This window comes from Euprymna scolopes, chromosome 45 (assembly GCF_053919585.1).
Source record: "Euprymna scolopes isolate OS-2025 chromosome 45, ASM5391958v1, whole genome shotgun sequence".
NCBI lineage: Eukaryota > Metazoa > Mollusca > Cephalopoda > Sepiida > Sepiolidae > Euprymna > Euprymna scolopes.
Genome location: NC_136526.1, coordinates 1,334,456 through 1,352,571, shown reverse-complemented (window position 1 = coordinate 1,352,571; position 18,116 = coordinate 1,334,456). Strand labels below are relative to the sequence as shown.

The following is an 18,116-nucleotide window of genomic DNA, read 5'->3' as shown; positions in this document are numbered from 1 at the left end:
GTGTGCCTATTATCCGATGCCAAAAACGATTCTTTAAAGTGTCTTTCTTTGTTTGATTTTTGTTTAAAACAAAAGTTAGACACCAGGGTCGTTTTTTTAACGTGGAGAAAAGGTACAAAAATAAAAAATTGTCTTAGTCGTGAAGGATTTCTCCTCCACTGACAGAGAACAAGAAATTGAAGTGCAGCATCTGAAGAACAGACACTACACTTTGATCTTGTCCCGAAGGCGCGGCTTGTTATGTTTGAGAAAATATCTGCACATTTAACGTCTTCTTTTTTTTTTTTCTTTTACAACAATCATAGTTACATATTTATAAATTTATAAATAATCGGAATCGGTAATTGTATTGGAATCGGGAATTTAGTTCGGAATCAGTTATTGTATTGGAATTGGGAAGAATATTGGAATCGTCCCATTACTACTCTCTACCTCTATTGTTGTGGCAGGGCATGGATGCAGTTCACCATTCTTCTTCTTCTTCTTCTTCTTCTTCTTCTTCTTCTTCTTCTTCTTCTTCTTCAACAACAACAACAACAACAACAACAACAACAACAACAACAACAACAACAACAACAACAACAACAACAACAACAACAACAACAACAACAACAACAACAACAACAACAACAACAACAACAACATTATTATTATTATTATTATTATTATTATTATGATTTACTCACGAGGAGTCAGATTACTCACGAGGGGTAGTCAGACAGCGTAAAAAGTAAATTTAATTTTAAGAAATCTATCTAAAAAAATATAGTTTGTAAACTGCAGAAACATCTAAAGTTTTGGTTAAAATTAAGTTCCGTACATTTTTTGTTGAGCTGATTATATATATATATATATATATATGGATGCCCTGGAAAAGTCACTAATGATTAACTAGTAGACAATCCCCTTTTCTCGTTTCTGCAACCTCTTTCCCACAGAAGAGACGTTGCAAGCCTGTCTCTGTTTTATCGTTATTTTCATGGCAAGTGATCGTCTGAGCTCCAATCTATGGTCCCCCCATCGCCAAACTTTCACGAAAAACACTCGTCTAGCTGAAAATACTATCGATAATTTCCCCCACTCTTTATCGATGCCTGAACCAAAACGTAGATTCCATGAACAAAGCTTATTTCTTAGAACTGCATGTCTGTGGAACTCTCTTCCATTTGCTTTCCAGCTGACTACAATATGGCTGTCTTCAAGTCCAATGTAAACAAGTTCTTGATGAGTCGTTCCCTTTAAGTAATCCAATTTACCAAACTTGATTACTATGATATTGTCCCATTGACTACTGTACACTCTTTAACCCTTAACCTTGAGTGGCCTCCGGGCCTTGATAAGTGGTGACAACTATGTAAAAAAAAAAAAATACACACACACACACACACACACACACACACACACACACACACACACACACACAGAGTAATATAAGAAACCTACTATCTGTAGAAGACCGTTTCTGATGCAGACAACTATTCATTTGTATCCTTTACGTTCCCACATTGCAATTCTTTGACTCTTCCCATTCTTATTAATTATGGAATTTATTTATTGATTCATTGATTTGCTCATTAGGAGTTTTCACACAAATCAATATCAGTGATTACCACTTGACAATAAGCAGCGGTGTTCCCGGAATCTGAGTGACAACAAGTTGTTATTATTATTGTTATTTATTATTATTTTTTTATTATTATTATTAATATTATTTACTCATTAGGAGTAGTCACACAGACCATCATCAAAGATTTCTCTTTGAGAACAACTTGTGGTGTTCTTTGGAGTCTGAGTGACAAGAAGTCTCCCTAGATTTCCAGTACTCTTCACCTTTGCAGATGAATTAACGTTTATTTGTACTCATACAAGTGATATTCTCTATTGTGCGAGTGACAACAAGTCTCCTCCGATTTCCAGTAGTCTCCTCCTCTTTCAATACTCATTGCAAATGATTTTATGTTATCGCAACAGCCGCTTATCATTGATTTCTTCTTGGCAATGACCATTGGTTGTCTCTGAGATTTTGGTGGTAATAAACCTCCTCAAGGTTCCAGAACTATCCACACTCTTCTAGTGGAGTCCTGTTTAGTGGTCTCCTTTCTTGGTCTTTCCATCCTCTTTGACCCTTCATAATCATTTATGTGGTATTTCATGAATCACATTTTCCGCTTGGTGCAGATTGCGAACCCACACGACTTATTTTTCGCCATTCCTTCCGATTCAGGGCAAGTTGGTTGATGGACGCCCAACTGTTGAAAGATGTCGAATGAAAAACATTTTCTCTTCATCTTCTCCTTGGCTTTCCTCTGCCTCTTTTGCCTTCTAACATACCATCAAATCATAACTTTGACATGCCAGTGGTTGATCGTTTGACATGGCCTAAAAGTTTAAAGGTTTTACTTTTGATTTTATCAAATAGAGGGGGTAGATAATTAGTTTGATGGAGAGTGGATATTTTGTTTTGATTTTTTTTCAATCAGGCCATGTTCATAAAGAAACACATTATGTGATTTTGAAACACCTCAATGGGATTGCTTAGTTGTTTAGTCCATGTGATACAATCAAAGCATATAAAACTACTGGAAGGACATAAATTAAATAAACTTTTACTTTAACATTTATCGGCCCCCTTTTTTGATTTTATAATGCTGCTGCGTTTTTGGAAAACCATCCAACTTAGCCCGATTCTGTGTTTCCATGTTGTCTCGTGATTACGGGGAAAAAGTCAGTTTATGCAAGACCGTCTTAAAAGGCCACGCTTTATGTCGTAAATAAATGAATTGGGTGACCTGTTTGATGAGTTAACTGTGATTAGTCATGTTTAGTTTGAACTGTGATTTAGCTGTAGACATACATTCTGTTTTCTCTGGGTTTATTTCTAATCCTATCTGCTTTGCATTCTTTGCTAATACATTAACAAAAATTTGAAGTTTATGTGTGCATTCATGACCAATATTGCTGTGTTTTAAGTGGTATCAGCATGTGTTTTATTGGGATTGGGGGGAAGTTTCAGTTTCGTTGATTTACATATTTTTATGGTTTTGTTTTTATTTCAATTGCAATTTCAATGTAGCTGGTTAGCATTTGTAATTTATGTGGGTTAGTTTCTGCGTTTGCGGATTTACCTTAATATTTCAGCTGGTTTAATAATTGCTGTCTATTGTGTAGTCTTAATCTTCCCTTTGATTCTAATTTCTCCTAGTCTTTATGTGACTGTTCCTAGTGCACCTATGATTATTGGTGTTGCACTTACATTGAAATTCATGTTTCATATTCCTTTGAGTTCCCTGACTGTGTATTTGCGTTGTTTTTCTGTTTTGTAATCTTCACTTTATAGTTTGCTGGGACGGCAAAATCTACAATTTTATAGTTTCTTTCTGTGAAAAACATGCATGAAAGTGCTCAAGAATTGTTTGCCAATGTCTTAGTTGGGCTTAGCTATGGCGAAAATGAATTTGTGTGGTGTGTGTGTGTGTGTGTGTGTGTGTGCTTGTATATAGTGTGTGATGTGTGTATGTGTGTGTTTGTATATAGTGTGTGATGTGTGTATGGTGTGTGTGATGTGTATGTGTGTGTGTGTTTGTGTATGGTGTATGTATGTCTGCGTGGTGTGATGTGTGTGTGTGCGTGTGTGTATGTGTGTGTGATTGTGTATGGTGTGTGTATGTCTGCGTGGTGTGTGTGTGTGTGTGTGTCCCTTTCTCTCTCTAACTTTAGCATTAAATGGTTATAAAAATATATTTGGTGATATTTTTAATAAAAACAGATGATGATGATGATGAGCATAACACTCCTCCTCCTCCTCCTCCTCCTCCTCCTCCTCCTACTACTACTACTACTACTACTAACAACAACAACAATAAATAATAGTAATCACGTTACTAATAGAAATTTGATACAAAAATCATGTATGCATGTAATCATTGCCCATACAACAAGTCTGCATAACATAAAGTTAGAATCTTATTTAAACTTTTGGTTATATTCAAGCAGTTAGCTCCCAAAATGGCTTCCAAATTGTATCGACTTTCCGAATTAATACATCGTATTATTTTGTTGTTGTTTGATTTTTGCAGATTTCTTTTTTTTTCTCTTTGATTTCATTTGTTTCTTACAAAAAAACAAAACAAAAAAAAACAAAAACCACTTTTGATTGGTATTATCAGACTACTGTTCTCATCTTGAGTATGATTTTCACAACGTTTCGGTTGATGTAACCTCCGACCTTCTTCAGGTGTATCTTTTTTTTTTTTTTTTTTTTTTTTTTTACACAGAGATCACCACTTATCAAGGCCCGGAAGCCACTCAGGGATAAGGGTTATTGCAAGTACATTATGTTAGTGAGGAGATTTGATGAAGTGTTTACTTAAGGGGGCGGTTCATTAGGAATTTGTTAACATTAGACTTGAAGACATCCAAGTTGTAGTCCGGAGGGAAGCAGGCAGACGGAACAGAGTTCCACAGGCATGCAGTTCTAAGAAAGAAGCTTTGTTCATGAAATCCGCGTTTTGATTTAGGCACAGATATAGAGTGAGGGAAATTTTTCACAGTGGATTCAGCTAGACGGGTGTTTTTCGTGAAAGATTGACGAGGGGGGACCAGGGATTGGAGTTCAGACGAGCACCTGCCATGAAAATAACGATAAAACAAGGATAGGCTTGCAACGTTTCTTCTGTGGGAGAGGGGTTGCAGGGTAGAGAAAAGGGCATCCCCCACTAAACCACAAAGTCTATTTTGTATTCTGTCAAGGCATGATAGGCTGTTTTTGGCAGCTCCTGCCCAGATATGGCAGCAGTATTCCATCCTTGGCCGTACTTGGCTTTTATATAGATAGAGAATCTTCTTCAGGTGTATCTTATCAAACTTGGGAATGTTTCTGTCAAACTCGGGAATTTGGACGGAATTTTGAGCGGAACCCTTTATTTACTTCACGGTGGGTAGCATGCTCTTGTTCCGTCAGCCATGACTGGATAGAGGTCCTAAGTAATTTGCAATTGTATATTTCGGTCACCCCACTGAGTATTGAACCTTCAACCTTGAGGAGAATATCACTTTTTACAAATGATTTTCCCAAAAGCTCTAACCACTACACCACTGCGGACAATTCTAATACAAACTTTAGGAGTCTTAAACCTATTTTATTTCTAGTTTTAAATATCACTATTTATTACTACTTATTATTATATATTAATGTATATCTATATTATCTATATCTATGTATTAATATTTTTTTTACTTATTACTTGTATATATTATCTATTATTATTATATAATATTTTTATTGTTATTATCAGATGATACAAATAACCAATCCTCATCTCTCAAATTCAGAAACGTCATAATGCAAATTCATTTCCAAAAGTTATCGAAAGAGGTGGAGATTCTGAGCTCCAATCTGTGAGCACCCCCTTGCCAAACTTTCACGAAAAACACTCATCTAGTTGAAACCACTATCAATAATTTTCTCCCACTCTTTATATGTGCCTAAGCCTAGATTCCATGAAGAAAGCTTCTTTCTTAGAACTGAACGCCTGTGGAAGTCTATTCTGTTTGCCTGCTTTCCAGCTGACTACAATATGGTTGTCTTCAAGTCCAATGTAAACAAGTTCTTGGTAAGCCATCTCTTTAAGTAATCCAATTTACAAAATTTTCACTACTAATGTTTACTACGATATTTTCCATTGACTACTGTACACTCAGTCACCCTTATCTTGCTTTCTTCTGCTCATTTTTTTTTTTTTTTGTGGTCGCACAGGCATTTCCTGCTATTTTGATTGAAAGAAAAGTTGTTTTTATTCGTTTATTTTTTATTATTTTTTTGGTGGGAGAGGAAGTTTTTTTTTCAGTGAACTGGCAACAGAAAGTTCTCAATATCTCGAGAATAGTTGCAGCTCTGGAGACCGTTTTTGTAGAACACCCCAGGTTGGTTCTCCAACCACGACGTGACTTCAGAAATCAAGGCTGCATCATCTGGGAAACGCTTTCCTTTCAAAAACAACTTCATGGCTGGGAAGAGGTGAAAATCAGAGGGTGCAAGATCAGGAGAGTGGGGAGGATGGGGGAGGATTTCATAACCACACGCCCGTGCTTCTGATCTGGCGACATGCGAGTTGTGGACTGTAGCGTTGTCCTGCAGGAGGAGGGTACCTTTGCTGATCTTGCCCCACCTCTTGATTTTGATAGTTTTCCTTAATTTCCTCACAAGATAGGCTCCTGTAATTGTGGTACCCTTTGCCAGGAAATCTATCATCACTACTCCGTCCTGGTCCAGAAGACTGTGAGCATGACCTTGTCAGCGGAGGGCTGCACCCTTACCTTCTTTGGAGGTGGTGAGTCCAAGTGCTTCCACTGCATTGACTGGGCTTTGGTCTCTGGATCATAGTGATGGACCCAGGTTTCATCCTGTGTAATCAGTCTTTTGAAAAACTTTGACTCATCTTCTTGGCACATCTCCAAATTCATCCTCGAGCACTCAACGCATGCTTGCTTCTGGAATGGTGTGAGCAACCTGGGAATCCATCTGGCAGACACCTTATGCATATGCATATGCAAATGGTCATGAATGATAGTTTCCACAGACCCTGTACTAATCTTGACATCTTGGGCTATTTGGCGAATGGTAATGCACCGATCTTCCAAAATGGCAGCCTTAACTTGACAGACAGATGCTTCATCAATGGCAAAAGGGGGGGGGCGACCAGGTCTGGGAGCTGCTTCCACAGACTTTCGGCCATGTTTGAATTCACGATGCCAGCGTTTTACAAGGTTATATGATGGGGCATTATCACACCTTAAACACCTGTAAAACAGAAACTACAATTAGTTCAAAGCTGTAATTTGCCACATAACCCGTAGAGATATAAATCATTGCACATGCAAAATTTCAGCTAGATCAGACAACTGGAAGTGGGTCAGGGGCATTACTTATTGCACGCCCCTCGTATATATATATATATATATATATATATATATATATATATATATATATATATATGCATATTTTGGCAGCAAGTCGTTATCCAAGCATGTTTGATTAAATACGAGAGTTTTCTTTCTTCTTTTATTTTCTGTTGATTTTCTTGATTTGACCTTTGAGAACTCTACCAAACTCCTCCGACAATTTTGGATCTAAACACTTGAAATTTTAGATATAGGTTCCTTGGACATGGATCTAACTTAATAACTTGATTTAAGCCCAAAACAATAAATGTTAAGGGGTCATAATAGGGGTCAAAGTTAAAAAAATTAACTTTTTTTTTTTTTTACTCAACATACCCCTCCAAATACCCGGGCAACGCCGGACACCGATGCTAGTATGCATATAAAATTAAACGTGTCTGTTTGTCTGTCTGTCTGTGTACATTTCCCTACGCAATAACTCTGTCAATTTTAAGTCTACAGACTCGAAATTTGATATACAGCCCAAAACAAATGTTAAGGGGTCATAATAGGGGTCAAAGTTAAAAAAATTGACTTCTGCGGTCTCTACCAAATTACTCAGACAATTTGAAATTTTACATAAACAACAATTTTATAACGTACATAAAGCTAACTTTAAACCTTACTAAAACAAAATGTAAAAGATAAACAAATAACAACAAACTAAACGGCATCTTAAGTAGGTTTAAAGAGTCCCTTCCTCACTTCCTATCCCTTACTCAAGAAGAACAAGGAGCGTTCTAAAAACACCCGTTTCCCGTGACTCACCCTGTATGTATATACGGTATAAAATATCATTTATGCCTAACAAGTTTACAACGGTAGTCCAAACTGTATCTATACTGAAACCAACAACATATTATAGTCAGATTCTTGGCCTTCGGGCCGGGATCAAATGTTTTTTTTTTTTTTTTTTTTCTGTGAATAAAAAATTTAATATCTCAAAGTGTAGTATCTGTTCCGGCAGATACTGCAAGCAAAGACCATATGTGGGGTTGCCCCCACATATAAGACCTTGGTCAATGGAGGTGAAACCCTTTATACCAATTGTCACTATCCAGCTCCCCTACTCCCCGGGGAGTTGGCCCCCATTTCCCCTTCACTCCTCACATTAAAAATCGGCCTTGTGCCTAATTTGCTCGGTGGAGGAGCAAATAAATACCCTGTTTTTCAGATGCTGCAGTTGCTGCACTTCAATTTCTTGTTCTCCGTCAGTGGAGGAGAAATCCTTCACGACTGAGACAATTTTTATTTTTGTTCCTTTTCTCCACATTAAAAAAACGACCCTGGTGTCTAACTCTGTCCCGTGGGGAGACATTGTAAATAGGAATATATTTTAGTCAGATTAAAAAAAAAAAAACAACGTATTTCTGTATAAAACATTTTGTTTTTTTCTTCCATCAACACCTATTTATTCTCCCATCTTTCGCTTCTCCGCAATTTTTAGTATTGTTGTTAAGTTTTGCTCCTGCATACGCTCTCTCTCTCACTCCCTCTCTCTCTCCCACTCTCCCACCCACTCTCATTTGCCCTACTTTTATCTCTCTTTCCCTCTTTCTCACTTGTCCTACTTTTAATATATCTTTCTTTCTCTTTCATTTCTCTTACTTTTTAATCTCTCTCTCTCTCTCTCTGTCTCTCATTTGCCCTACTTATATATAAATCTTTCTTTCTCTTTCATTTGTCCTACTTTTATCTAACTCTCTCTCTCTCTCTCTCTCTCTCTCTCTCTCTCTCTCTCTCTCTCTCTCTCTCTCTCTCTAACTTATGCTGATGCTTGCAAACTGTTGCATCTGTTACAGAAATAGAACCCACCTTAAAGCTTTCAGAGCTTCTGTTTCGGTTAACTGTGTGTGTGTGTGTGTGTGTGTGTGTGTGTGTGTGTGTGTGTGTGTGTGTGTGTGTGTGTGTGTGTGTGTGTGAATATAAGAATCCACCCATGTATCTCTCCTTCCATTAAAAATCTTTTTACATCTACATTCTGTTTTATTGGTTAGAAAATTATTCAAAAGTATTGAAAGTTCATTATTCAGTCACCAAGAAAATTCTTTTTTTCTTAGATTTGGCCCCAAGCATCTTTTTAATCCTGTTTCCCCGACTGTACTGATATGCAGAAATTCAAGCGTAATGTAAACAGTCATCTTGCTGCTCAACTCCCTACATAGTGCCCCCGTAATTATGTTCCAGATAGCAGCCCCCTACATCAAAGTGGCACCATGTCTTGTATGGGGTAAAAATACAAAAAAAAAAAAAAAAAAAGAATACAAATACTTGCTCTACTCAAGGATATTGAGCATCTTGGATTATAGTTTCAATGTAACATTTTAAAGAAAGACACAAGCTATGTTTAGAATATTTAGCATCTTAAAAATTAAAGAGGCCTTCAAATCACTATAAAAACTAACCCCCCCTCCCCTCTCCGATACCCAAGATATTAAACACTTTGGATTATGGTTGCGGTCAAATGCTTATTATTAAAATCAAAACTAAGTTATTAAAAAAATTGCTTTTGGGTTTCTATCTGCTATATGTGGGATATTTAGCATTATGGATTATGGTCCCCGGGCAACAACAACAAAAAAGACAGAGGGTTTTTTTTTTATCCCGGGTAACACTGCTTTTTAACCTTGCGTTAGTCACCTGCGTGTTCCAAACATGGTTAGTCCTATGGGGTGTTTCTACACCCTAACATAAAAATGTTTATAGTGTTATTATTTTGTAAAATATAGTTATCATGCTGGTTCATGATATATCTACAGTCCCTGTTGAACAGTTCAAATCACTTGTATCATGTTTGATATTAATATAAAATAATACAATAAAATAAATTATAAAACTAAGCAAAAATAAAGATATTAAATAAGATATTAAATTCATAGTTACAAAACTGAAAAAATAATAAATTGTAAATAAAAAATAATCCCATCAAAACTTATGATAAAGAAAATACCAAAACATTAATTCCATATTAAATATTACAGATTAACCTAATGATACATAATATGCGCTTATATTTGCAAATTTTTATTCCTACTGGAAAAATACAAAAATATATAAATCATAAAATCATACTTAGGTTAGTCAGCTGGGGTGACTGGACACCCCAGAAGGACAAAGCGATGTCTACCTCTAAGGAAAACTGAGATACAACTGCGCCATACCACATTTGCTATTCTCTCACTGAGTCAGGAGAGTACTGAGAGGGAGGAAAAGAAATAAGTTACCAACTAGGAATTATGAGCACTTAAACAAAATTGGGGTGACAAAACATTCCATGCGACTAATGCGGGGTTAAATGCTCTGGCTCTAGGATATAGGGGACGATTAAAATCGTGTTTGGGTTTCTACCTGTCTATCTAAGGATAATGATCACTTGGAATTATGGCTCTATCATGGAAGTTGAGCTCTTATAAAATTGAAGAAGCCTCTATGGCGATTGCCGGGAGCTGGTGTCTTGTTGAAGTAGGAAGTGGGAAATACAGAAATAAAGATTGCTGAACTCACACAAGAATTGGAGAAAATTATGTATATTAAATTGAAAATATTACAAAGAAAAGGTTCTTGCAAAACTAATTGTGTTTGCGGCTTTAGAAGTCCAATAAAAAGTTCTTTATCGTCCAAAAGTCTTGGACGGCTCCCTGAAAAAGTTCAATCAAAATTCGGCGGCAAATTTAGGAGAGATTTTCCATAGTTGTCTATAGGCCGACGATTGATTCAAAAAGAGAGCGAATCTGTTTTTCCAGAATTCTGCTTATATTAAATGTTTGTTGATTGGCCAAGGAGCTTCATCCTAGCCAATCAAAATAGGGCTTTCAGAAAGGAGAAGTGGTCGATATAATTAGTTTGAACAAAGGGAGGTAACTACTTTTTTTTATACCTCTTGAGCATGATGTGAGAAAAGGTTGATATCTTTGATTTAGTCATGTATGCCACCAGGGAAATGGTCTTTGTTATCCATTAAAACACACAATTGACAACCTGAAGAGTAAAAGATTGTCTATTTGGTCAATTGCATATGTACGTGTGAGTGTGTGTGTGTGTGTGTGTGAGATATATATTATTAAGAATTCCATTATTATTAATACAAATAGACAATAATAACAACACATTCGTGAGTTCGTAACAAAAAAAATAATAATAAGACATTCATGAAATACAATGTACATTAAAATACATAGGCCCTGGGTTCGGTACACCTCGCTGAAATAAAAATATGAAGAGACTCTTTCAAAACCAGAAATATACAATAGATGACGAACAGCGTATGAAAATAATGGAGAACACGACACACAATGGTAATATTTTCGAAATTAAATTTTATTATAAAACGATGAACTATGATAGGAGAGGAATAATGCAATTAAGTGAAAATAAAAAAAAAGAAATTATAAAGATGGGGAGAGGTATCTTTGTCTATTATTCGAGGATGTCAACCAGAAATATATCAAAACAAAAAAATGTATCAGTCCAAATGCAACAATGGCAATATGAACTCGTTGACTTAAATATATGAGAGAGAGGTAACTCCCGTTTTTTTTTATGTTTCTTTTCTCTTTTGTTTTTCTTTTAACTTTTAAAGTGTACTTTAGCCTTCATTTTATTCGCTTCGGGCAATAGTTCATAGCACGCGGGGTTCCTTTATCGTAACTATCCAATGTTTTGGGTTATTCTCAGAATATCACGTCTCCTGTGTTCGCGAAATTAACACTCGGTATTCCGACAACGGCAGCTTGATCTCCGAAGCATTATTTCTTTTCTCTCACCGTTGATATGGAGTTCCTCCCAGGCATTACTTTGTTTCTTTCGCTGTTGGTGAAGGGGGGGGGTATCCACATCTTCGTTCATCTGTCACTTGGTGACGTGGTGAAAAATTTTCCACGTGCACACACTTTGGCGCGCCGACCAAAAGTTTTCGTCCTGTACCAAAAGATCTTTCTTCCTCTTTTTTTCTCTCTCTCTCTCTCTCTCTCTCTCTCTCTCTCTCTCTCTCTCTCTCTCTCTCTATTCCTCTTCCCAGTATGTTTCTTAGCCTCTTTCTCTCCTTTATTCTTCGTTGCCTAGCAACCCGCACGGGTTGATGGGTTTCTGATCAAATGACCCGGTCATCTCGCTAGCTTGCATGTCAAAAGGCTTTTCTCACCTCTCTCTCCTTCTCCCATTGTCTTTTTCTCTCTCTTTGGAACTATGTTCATTTGCCTTTGGTAAAATAATAAAATAACAAAAAAAAACGATACATTTCTCGTTGGCCCGAAATTAAATTTTTCAATTTTCAATCAATTACGTAATCCATTTATGGGTTACGTCACAATATATATATATATATATATATATATATATATATATATATATATATATATATATATATATATAAACTACTTAATTTACTCACATAAAATTAATATACGAAAGTATAGATTTATGCGTAAACTTTAAGTATTTACTTCAAAAGTGCTCAATACGTAGTTAGAGCTAGTTAGTAAGTTATAAAATGTATATGGCGATTAAACTACACTGAATATTCTGCGTTTCATCCACTCTAGGATTCTTCAGGCTTATGCGCGAAAAACAACCACAGAATTCGCGCATAAGCCTGAAGAACCCTAGAGTGGATGAAACGCGGAATATTCAGTGTAGCTTAATCGCCATATGCATTTTATAATTTACTATATATATATATATATATATATATATATATATTTTCAAGTACATCTAATTGAACACAACAGAGTTATTCTTTTTTCCGATTTTTCTGGATATCTTTTCTATTTGCCGAGCAGTCTTTTTTTATTTCAATTGGCTTGTTGTATAGAATGGCACCCAAACGTTGGTGCTGGCAATGGTCCTGTTGTCATAAATTGGATCAGTAGAGAGCATGTGTTGTACAGTGGCACATCTCTGATCTCACTCATTAAACCTTGTGTCACTTTCCGACATGATAGAAGGCTCTTATCGTTCTTGGGATTTGTACACAAATAACTAAGCAGTAGATGGTCTGCAACAAAAAAGAAAGAAGAACGGTTTTCATTTAAGGGAAATCAAATCATGTCTCCTTTCTGTTTCATATGCTGGCATCTCTATCAGAGGTTGGGTTTGTTTGTTGGATTTCATCTTCATCAAATTCGATTTAATGCTTATTTTATATGCTGGCACGTGTTGGGCGGCTTTTATATATTCACTTACAGGTCCTTGTTTATCCTTCTTTCTCTCAAATCTTATCACTTCCTGAAATGTTTTTCTTGGCCTTCCCTTGCCAAGTGTTCCTGCACCTTCAAATTTGAACCCAAATTGAAAATGTTTGGGGATGGATGACAAGAGATGTTTATCAAAATGGCAAACAATATTAAAAAAAAAAATGGACTTTGTAAAGCCATCTTCAGAAACTGGAGCAACACCCCTGATGCTTATTCCTAGCATGCCCCAAAGAATTTTTGCAGTCATCAAAACCAGTGGAGGTATAGCGATGTTGTACGCCCGGATAATAACAATTCACCTTGCTTACAGGTAAAGAATTGGGTGGGGTTTTTTTGACCTGGAGTTTAAGGAACTTATCTTTTCTCCAAATTCCGGAATGTGTCTTTATTGCAGATATGATAAACAGAAAAGAACAGTAAAGTTGACCTCGCGAAAAAAAAGTATATTTTGGTATCAAGGAACATTGTCATTTGGTTCACCTGTTATGTTTAAGTACTAGACCACCAAGTAAGTGATGGGAATTGAACCTTGGAAGATGATAAATTACTTTTCTCTCAAAGAAACTGTGAGTTGAAGATAAAGAAAGAAAAGGGGAAAAAGGGTCGATAATTTCCCCCACTCTATATCTGTGCCTAAATCAAAACGCGGATTTCATGAGCAAAGCTTCTTTCTTAGAACTGCACGCCTGTGGAACTCTGTTCCGTCTGCCTGCTTCCCTCCGGACTACAACTTGGATGTCTTCAAGTCTAATGTTAACAAATTCCTAATGAACCGCCCCCCCTAATTAAACACTTCATAAAATCTCCTCACTAACGTGATGTACTTACAATAACCCTTATCCCTGAGTGGCTTCCGGGCCTTGATAAGTGGTGATCACTGTGTAAAAAAAAAAAAAAAAAATTGTATCGTCCCACACTGTCCTCATCATATTCGATTTAATATACGCTGGCATGTGTTGGGTGGCTTTTAGAAATTCACTTCCAGGACTTTGTTTATCCTCAAATCCATTTTTATCATTTCCTGACATGTTTTTTTTTTTGATCTTCCTGCGCCAACCATGGTCCTGGCTATGACCTTAAACTATATCCAGTGGTGAGGCCCCAGCTTGTGGGCTTTGTGGAGTGTGGAGCCACCCTTTAATTGCCATTTTTTAAAAATTTTGTTTTGCTTTTTATTTTCTCCTCATTGAATATTTTACTAAATGCTTTCTTTTGATAAATCATAACTGGAGCTGACCCCTCCTCCCCGTCCCACATATTAGAAGGTGTTCAATCATGTTGGAAGGTGGGGAATGGTTTCAGCAACATTTTAGAGGCCGTTTTCATAGTTTTATTTGTTGTCCTTTTCCAGAAAAAGAAAATGATATCACCTATATAATCTAATTCTACCCTATGTGACTAAGGCCATCTACTCCCTGTATTTCCTCCTATAACAGACAACATGCTATGCAACATACAAATATCTGTGCGTGAGGTCGCCAAGCTAATAAAGAACCTTAATTCCAGTAAAACAACTGGCCCTGACGGCATTCCAATTATAGTGTTTAAAAAGCTTCAACCAGAACTTGCGGCCCTGTTGGTGGGGCATTAGAATACACTGACTGCCTCCCTGCAGAGGGTAAAAGTCCCTCAATGGGGGTCCTGAATATGACCTTAAACTATATCCAGTGGTGAGGCCCCAGCTTGCGGGCTTTGGGGAGTGTGGAGCCACCCTTTAATTACCATTGCTCCCAGGTCCACTCTGACCCGGAGTGGTAGTACCTGTTAGGGTCCCAACTATGGGTTAAATAGAAACTGACTTGAAAACAACAAATATATTCTATTAAAAAATTTTTCTTCAAAATCTTTGGATTCGGCATTAAATAACCCGAAAAGGGTTGATATGCCGTAAAACAAAAACAACCAACCCAATCTTGCGCCAACCAACTCTGCTATATTAACTGTTCTATATGCAGTAACTCCAGCACTCTCATAAATCTTTTCAATGTGACCAAACCAACAAAGTTCTCTGTTGTACACACATCTCCCTATACTGTTCAAATTTAATCTTCCTCTGAGGTCATATGTGATGCCTCTCTTCAGTCTCAAGAGACAATGGACACCCCATTAAAGTAGCTACACATTTAACTGTGAGGCAAGGTTACACAATCTCCAACCACTGCTCTCCTGAATTTTCATATATGTTGTATAATCACGTTGACACACCAGTTCCTGTTTGATCACTGAAGTTAAGCAATGTTGAGCCTGGTCAGTATTAAAATAGGTGACCATTTAGGAATTCCAGTTACTGTATGTGCTCTCTGCTTATCTCAGCATTGTTTCCAATCGTCTAGCACTTCTCTTTTCAAGTGTGCTGATTCAGGAGAGGTGTGGTTGGATATTGTGCAACCCTTGCTTCACAAGTACATGTTCAGTTATCCTGCAGAGGGTATCCATTTTCTCTTGAGATTGAATGGAGGCATCGATAACTGTGAATTTCTTCAAACTTTTACCCAGTTATGGCTGACAGAACAAGAGCATGCTACCCTCATAGATCAAATAAATTGTTCCATTCAGAATGTGTATCTTGATAATGACTCTAATTTGTGAACGGTGGAAAATCTTGAAACATTATATCAAATCAATACAGCCATGAGTTGATTTGACAGCCAGTCTGTGACACTGGAAATAAAACAAAAATAAAAATAAATAAATAAAAAAAATAAATAAATAAAAAATAAATAAATAAATAAAAAGAAAATAAATAAAAAGAAAAATAAATAAAAAATAAATCTATTGTACAAATCTCATCTGTTTGTTTAAATGTATGTATGTATGTATGTATGTATGTATGTATGTATGTATGCCTAAAACTTTCGACAGAGGTGACGGATTTTCCCGAGATCGGTATAGTTTTGAAGCTCGGCCCTTCAGACGAAAAATATCGAAAAATTGTCTAAAAACATTAATTCCTTCACCCTTAACTGGACACTTTTCTACAAGGAAGGGGGTCGCTTTTTTTGCCGATATTTTTTCAAGTCATCCCCTCTTTTCGATTGACTAGCCCTAATTTAGACCTTCGCCACTTCCGGTTTGGTGATGGGCGCAACAGCAAAAACGTCACTTTTTTTCCCCACATTCTTTTCCTCCTTTGCAGTACGGGTTTAAGCCTGCCTGCCTACTACCACTTTTATTTTTTATTTTTTTGCTCAACACACACCTCCAAACACCCGGGCAACACCGGGTATCCAAGCTAGTTTATAATAATCAATAGAGGATTGATTCTGTAATAATACGTACGCAATCTGCATGAATTTGTAATATCATGTTCCTATTTACAATGCCTCCCCATGGGACAGAGTTAGACACAAGGGTCGTTTTTTAATGCGGAGAAAAGGAACACAAATAAAAATTGTCTCAGTCGTGAAGGATTTCTACTCCACTGACAGAGAACAAGAAATTGAAGTGCAGCATCTGAAGAACAGATACTACACTTTGATCTTGTTCCAAAGGCCAAAAGTTTGAAATAGCTTTTTGTTGGTCTGTCATGATAAATTTTGAAAAAAGAGTTTTAGGTCTATCTATGTATCTCTATAAGTTTGTCCCTTGGTAACACGTTTTAATTAACATTTTGTTGATCAGTCACATTTAAGTTTGAAATGGCATTTCCATTGGTCTGTCATGATTAATTTTCAAAAGTGACTTTTACATCTGTCCAGGCATCTGTATAAGAGTATTTGTTTGTCTGTCACTTAAGTTTTCAAATAACATTTTGTTAGTCGATCACACTTAAGTTTGAAGTGGATTTTAAAAGTCAGACATAATATACATTTAAGCTGACAAATCGAACTTTATATATTATGGTTTTTTTTTCATTGGAGTCCTTTGAGATGAGTAATTTTTTATGTTTATTTATTTATTTGCGGACTGTTATCCTCATCTTCATCGTTGTTGTTGTTTCGGCCAACTATTCCTCTGGACTTCTTCAAGTGGTTAACCGCGACTGGATAGGAATGCTGAGTCTCTTAACTGTATCCTCATTAATTACTGCCTTCCATAGTTGTCGTTGTCTCATCATGTTTTTGGTCAACTAATCCTTTAGTCTGTGTTGAGTCTCTACGGTTCCAGTTGAGCATTGGCTGAAGATAACGGTTTCAATTCTATCCGAAGCAGGCCAGAGGATCAGTTAACCAAAACATGGTGAGACAACGACAACTATGGAAGGCAGTAATTACTGAGGATACAGTTAAGGGATTCAGCATTCCTATCCCGTCGCGGTTAACTACCTGAAGAAGGTCAGAGGAATACTTGATCGAAACATGGTGAAACAACAACTATGAAGACGAGGATAAAAATCCACAAATAAATCTATATATATATAAAAGTGAACGTGTCTGTGTGTGTGTGTGTCTGTCTGTGTACATTTCCCTACGCAATAACTCTGTCAATTTTAAGTCTACAGACTCGATATTTGATGTACAGGGTACTGAGATTTGGGAAAATCTTTGTGATCAGTTTTCAGCCAGAAATCTGGCTGTTAAGGGGTCAAAGTTCAACGATTTGACCTTTGAGAACTCTACCAAACTCCTCCGACAATTTTGGGTCTAAACACTTGAAATTTTAGATATAGGTTTCTTGGACATGGATCTAACTTAATAACTTGATTTGAGCCCAAAACAATAAATGTTAAGGGGTCATAATAGGGGTCAAAGTTAAAAAAAATTGACAGCGTTTTTTTTTGTTTTTTTTTACTCAACATACACCTCCAAATACCCGGGCAACGCCGGACTGAAATGCTAGTAAATAAATAAAACTTTGTTTTTGGTTAGCCAATTTACATTTGTTATTGCTGTTCCATGTTATTGGCAATATAATAACATACGTGCCTACAATTTGTGTTAAAATTACTTTCACAAACGACTGTTAGTATGAAATATTTTTAAATAATCACCTAAAAAAAAAAAAAAAATATCAGCAAGTTGGATAAATCATTTTTAATTCAAGAAT

At 36.5% G+C, this 18,116-nt stretch overlaps 1 protein-coding gene across 3 annotated transcripts in view; it reads left to right on the top strand.

The window, feature by feature from the left end:
- Nucleotides 1-18,116, top strand: part of LOC145269116 (uncharacterized) — a 247,765-nt gene that overhangs the window by 108,073 nt on the left and 121,576 nt on the right. The window lies entirely within an intron of this gene.